We start from the raw sequence: 6,000 nt of genomic DNA on the forward strand, positions 1-6,000 counted from the left end.
CAGCTTAGGCCTACGTTGTTCAACTCTAATACTTCAAGAGAATCATAAAACTCAAGTAATTATAAGTTCCTTCTATAAATTAGATCTAACTTTATGCTTGCATGAGATTACAGTCTGGTTCCACTAAAGAATTTGAACATACCTATTGTCGAAAAAAATACGATCGGCAATTGCGTAAGTTCTCACCTAAAACTTGTTCTTTTTCTGTTAATTACCTTCATCAAGATCCTTCGTCACTATTAACTTCTGTCATTATGGCCGACGATCCTCCACTAGCTGAGAAGCCCCTGTCGGACTTCTATACTGCATTACAGGAAGGACCTTCTTCCTGCATCAAACTTGAGGACATTGTCGGTGATTTTCATATCCCGCCAAACGTTTTTAGTTTGTTACCTGTATATCATGGTTTGGATCACGAAAAACCGTACAATCATCTTCATAGGCTTCAACAAGTGGCCACAACATTTCACCATCCAGCCGTCTCTAAGGAACAACTCTTGCTTCGGCTATTTCCATTCACTTTAGCAGAAAAAATGTCAATTTGGCTTGCAGGACAACAGCCACAATCCATAGACACATGGAATAAACTTGTTCAAGCTTTCATACTTCAATTTTACACTCAGAAGAAAACAACTGAAATGCTTCAGAAAATTCAATTCTTTCGTCAAAATCCTTATGAATCCTTTACGGAAGCATGGAGTCGCTTTATTGATCTTCTTTTAGAATGTCCTCATCACCAACTAGACAAAGCCCTCCTTGTTCGTTCCTTCTTTAATGGACTTTCTGATCATAAAAAGAAACTCTTGATATAATGAATGACGGTTGCTTCATGGACAAAGGAGCTACTGAAGCATATACTTTTCTTGAAAAACAAGCGAAAAAAGGTACACACTGGGGTAACATTGAATCGTCTAGGTCATCAAAGGATACTGTTACAAAAGCTACATCTATTTTTGAGGTAAAACCCGATCCCGAATTAAAAAAATTTGATAGAATCCCTAACTAAAAAAGTAGATGCCTTTGCAATTCAAGTAAACGATCAACTACCAAAACAGGTCATGAACGTTGACACTTCCCCATGTGTTCTTTGTCTTAGTCCTGACCATCCTGATGCGTATTGTCCTTTGTTATATGCTTCCCCTACTCAACCATCGGAGGAGGCATGTGCATTCAACATTCCTAATGCACCTTGGAGACAACATCCGAATTTCGCTTGGCGCCAAAATAACCAACAACTGGGGGCTCCTCCAGGTTTCGCTAATCCACCAGTTCGACCAACCAACAACTTTATTCCTTACCGCCAAGAAAATAATCAGCAATACCAACAAAGTCAGAATCAATTTCAAAATACTTCTGATGCTAACTATCAAACCAACCGCAGCCTTGTTCTAGCCAATCCAAATCCCAACTATAATCAACAACTTCTCAGCAATAATCGTGATCTAGTACCTGTTGCACAACTTGCGCCACTCATTACGGATAGGACAAGCGAGACTTTCTTAGCTTACATGAACCAACAATATCAAATTTTAACGTCTATCCAACAATCACTTCAACAATTGGCGCAAGAAAAGAGTCAGAAAGGCGTGTTTCCTGGACAAGCAGTTTCAAACCCTAAGCCAGCAAACACGCCTTTAAACTCACCAATGCACTGGTACAAGTACTCCCAACCAGGGGTGAGGTGCACATCATCACTACTCTTCGATCTGGAAAAACTGTAGACAATCAAATACGTATGCCAGATGATCAACCAAAAGAATCCGACGGTTCCAATGAATCTATTTCCAATAATGAACCTACGGAGGATTCACCAAATCCAACAAAGTCAACATCTCAGAATTTAGGAAACAAGCAAGCGGACCCCTTTGCCAAATTCCACTTTAAGGAACCGTTTTCTACACGCTTGGCAAAGAATAAACTTGATGAGAATTTTGATGAAATTCGAGAGACTTTTCAGAATTTGACAATCAACTTACCTTTTCTCGATGCCTTAAAGTTATTGCCAAAACATGCAAAATTTCTGAAAGATATGTGCACCACAAAAAGGAGAACTAATGTTCCTCAACAAGTGTTCCTCACCAAACAGTTTCCATCCATCACCGAACACAATGGTATAGTCAAATACAAGGACCCTGGTAGACCAACGGTTCCATGCACCTTAGGTGACAAATATACAGCTACTGCGCTACTAGACCTAGGAGCTAGTGTGAACTTACTTCCATATTACTTATTTAAACAACTAGGTCTTCATGAGCTGAAACCTACCACCATGACTCTACAGTTAGCCGATCGTTCCATTAAGTATCCAAAAGGAATTGTGGAAAACGTCCTTGTAAAAGTCCAAGAGTTTTTCTATCTTGTAAACTTTGTTATTTTGGATATAGAAGTTGCATGTGATTCTATTCCTATCATCTTAGGATGTCCGTTCCTAGCAACTGCTAATGCTCTTATTAAATGTAAGGATGGTTCCATGACCATGTCCTTCGGAAATCTTTCGGTCGAGGTAAATGTGTTCAAGATGATGAAACAAATTCCAGAGCCTGACATTGATGGTGAGGTGAACAGGGTTGAGAACATTGTGCAAGAGTATTTAATAAACTCTTTTCCTGAAGATGAAGTATACCAATTTCTTTCCTTTAGCGATTCTGAATTTGAGGATGATGATTATACACAAGAAGAAAATGAGTTATTAGAGTCAATACCATTATTTGACCCTACGACCGTGATGTCCAGTGACTTGGATGAACATCAATCTGTTTACTCCATGGAAGATGACTTTCCTCAATAATCTTTAATACCCACTCCACCCGCCCCTGACTTAAAACCTATTCCTTCGGAATTAAAATACATACATCTTGATCCAGATGGTAGTCATCCAATTATTATATCATCTCAATTGACTGACGATCAAGAATCCCGTTTAATAGATGTCATTCAACAACACCATTCTGCTATTGGATGGTCCCTCGATGACATTAAGGGCATTGACCCTAGTGTATGCACCCATCGCATACATCTTGAAGAAAATGCTAAGACGTCGCGTGAACCGCATCGTTGTCTAAACCCAACTATGAAAGATGTGGTACGGGAGGAAGTTTTAAGATTACTCAATGCGGGTATTATTTACCCTATCTCCGATAGTGTTTGGGTGAGTCCAGTACACGTTGTTCCAAAGAAATCTGGCATTACGCTTATAATGCTAATGATAAAGATGAATGCATCATCTCGGCATTCTCGCCAGATTCCAATTGAAATAGCGAATATGCATTGACTATCGCAAACTTAATGCAATCACTCGTAAGGATCACTTTCCACTGCCCTTCATCGATCAGATGCTTGAACGGTTAGCCGGTCATGCATATTACTATTTTCTTGATGGTTATTTAGGATATTTTCAGATAATCATAGATCCTGCTGATCAAGAAAAGACTACGTTCACCTGTCCTTTTGGTACATTTGTATATAAACGAATGCCTTTCGGCCTTTGCAATGCACCTGGTACTTTCCAACGCTGCATGCTTCACATTTTCAGTGATATGGTTGAACATTTTATGGAAGTATTCATGGATGATTTCTCAATATATGGAGATTCTTTCGATAGCTGTCTATCAAATCTTGAAAAGGTCTTTACACGTTGTGAAGAGAAAAACCTTGTTCTTAATTGGGAAAAATGTCATTTCATGGTTACAAAAGGAATATTTTTAGGACATATCGTTTCAAAAGACGGAATCGAAGTCGACAAAGCTAAGATAGAAAAAATTGCTTCACTTCCTATACCAAAAATAGTTCGCAACATTCACACATTTTTAGGACACGCAGGTTTCTATAGGAGATTTATTCAAGATTTCTCAAAGGTTGCTCGACCTTTAACCAATCTCTTGCTTAAAGATGCCGTTTTTTACTTCAGTGTCAATTGTAAACAAGCTTTTGAGACTTTAAAATCTGCTTTAACTACCGCTCCTATAATTCAACCACCTGATTGGTTTAAACCTTTTGAATTAATGTGTGACGCGAGCGACTATGCTATTGGAGATGTACTAGGACAACGCCGAGAAGATAAGCTAATTTTCATTTACTACGCGAGTAAAACCCTTAATGAAGCTCAACCTAACTATACCACCACTGAGAAAGAGTTTCTCGCCGTTGTATATGGCTTGGATAAGTTTCGTCCTTACCTAGTGGGTTCTTCTACAATTGTCTACATTGACCATGCGGCACTTCGTTACCTATTAGCGAAAAAAGATGCAAAACAGAGGTTAATCCGATGGATTCTCCTTCTGCAAGAATTTACTCTAGAAATTAGAGATAAAAAAGGTTGCGAAAATGTGGTTGCAGACCATTTATCAAGACTTGTCAGTGATGTTGATACTAATATCGAACCTATCTGTGATTCCTTTCCAGATGAACACTTATATTCCATTTTTTTTGTCCCCTTGGTATGCTGACATAGTAAATTACTTAGTTACCGAGGAAGTCCCTTCATCTTGGCCTCGTAATGACAAAAAAGTTCTTATCCACTGTGAAAATTTATTTCTGGGATGATCCCTACCTCTTCAAGTATTGTTCCGACCAACTAATCCATCGTTGCATTCCCGACTGGGAACACAATGACGTGTTATCCTTCTGCCATGAACAATCTTGTGGTGGTCATTTTAGTGGTAAAAAAACAGCGGCCAAGGTTCTAAAATGTGGATTTTATTGGTCAACATTGTTTAGAGATGCATATGCGCATTGCAAAGCATGCAACCACTGCCAGCAGCTAGGACGCATTACTCAACGCAATATGATGCCTTTAAATCCCATTTTAATTGTGGAAATCTTTGATGTATGGGGCATCGACTTCATGGGTCCCTTTCCAAATTCTCATGGTTTCCTATATATACTGGTAGCAGTTGACTACATGTCAAAATGGATTGAAGCATTGACATGTCATGCTAATGATCACAAAACGGTCGTTTTGTTCGTAAAGGAAAATATTTTCTCTCGATTTGGCGTTCCAAAAGCTATAATTAGTGATGGGGAAAAACATTTCTGTAATAAATTTTTTGAATCATTAGTAAAGAAATATGGAGTCACGCACAAAGTGACAACTCCGTATCATCCTCAAACCAGTGGCCAAGTAGAAGTCTCTAATAGAGAGATCAAATCCATTTTGGAAAAAACTGTTAATCCATCTAGAAAAGACTGGTCTCTACGTTTATCTGATGTCTTGTGGGCATACAAAACAACTTTTAAGACACCTATATGGATGTCTCCTTATCGCCTCGTTTTTGAAAAACCTTGTCATCTGCCGGTTGAACTTGAGCATCGTGCTCTATGGGCCATCAAAAGCTTCAATTATAATACTAATGCGGGAGGCGCAAAGAGAAAATTGTAGTTAAATGAGCTTGAGGAAATTCGGAGTGATGCCTATGATCTCTCGAAATCCTATAAAGCCAACATGAAAAGAGTGCATGACAAGGACTGCATATTGAGAAAAGATTTCAAAGTTGGTCAAAAAGTTTTGTTGTACAACTCAAGATTACACATTTTTCCAGGAAAATTAAAAACTCGATGGTCTGGTCCTTTCATTGTCTCTGCTGTCACCCCTTATGGGGCTATATCTTTGAAAAACATAAATGATGACAGTGAATTTCAAGTAAATGGCCAACGCATTAAACATTATCATGAGTTGCGCTCTCCAGATGTCGAAGAGACTCTTCTCAAAGATCCAGTCTACACAGACTAATAGATTCACTAATGTACTTCTTTCCATGTGATATAAATAGGGAAAGTATGCCATTAGGGTAGCCGGGCTCTCTTATATTTTCTTATCTAAAAATCTCTAGAGTGTGTGGTTGCAAGCGCCGGAACCTTAGTCCACAAAAACTCTACTTCAGAACTGAGTATAAATGTCTTCTGTTAATCGAGCAAACGTGCCTTCTGGTAAACAATGGGTACCAAAAATTTCAACTCCTTCCTTATCTTCCCTTTTCTATTCTCTTCATCGCGATCTTCAGC

The sequence above is a fragment of the Coptis chinensis genome, chromosome 5 (genome assembly GCF_015680905.1).
Source record: "Coptis chinensis isolate HL-2020 chromosome 5, ASM1568090v1, whole genome shotgun sequence".
NCBI lineage: Eukaryota > Viridiplantae > Streptophyta > Magnoliopsida > Ranunculales > Ranunculaceae > Coptis > Coptis chinensis.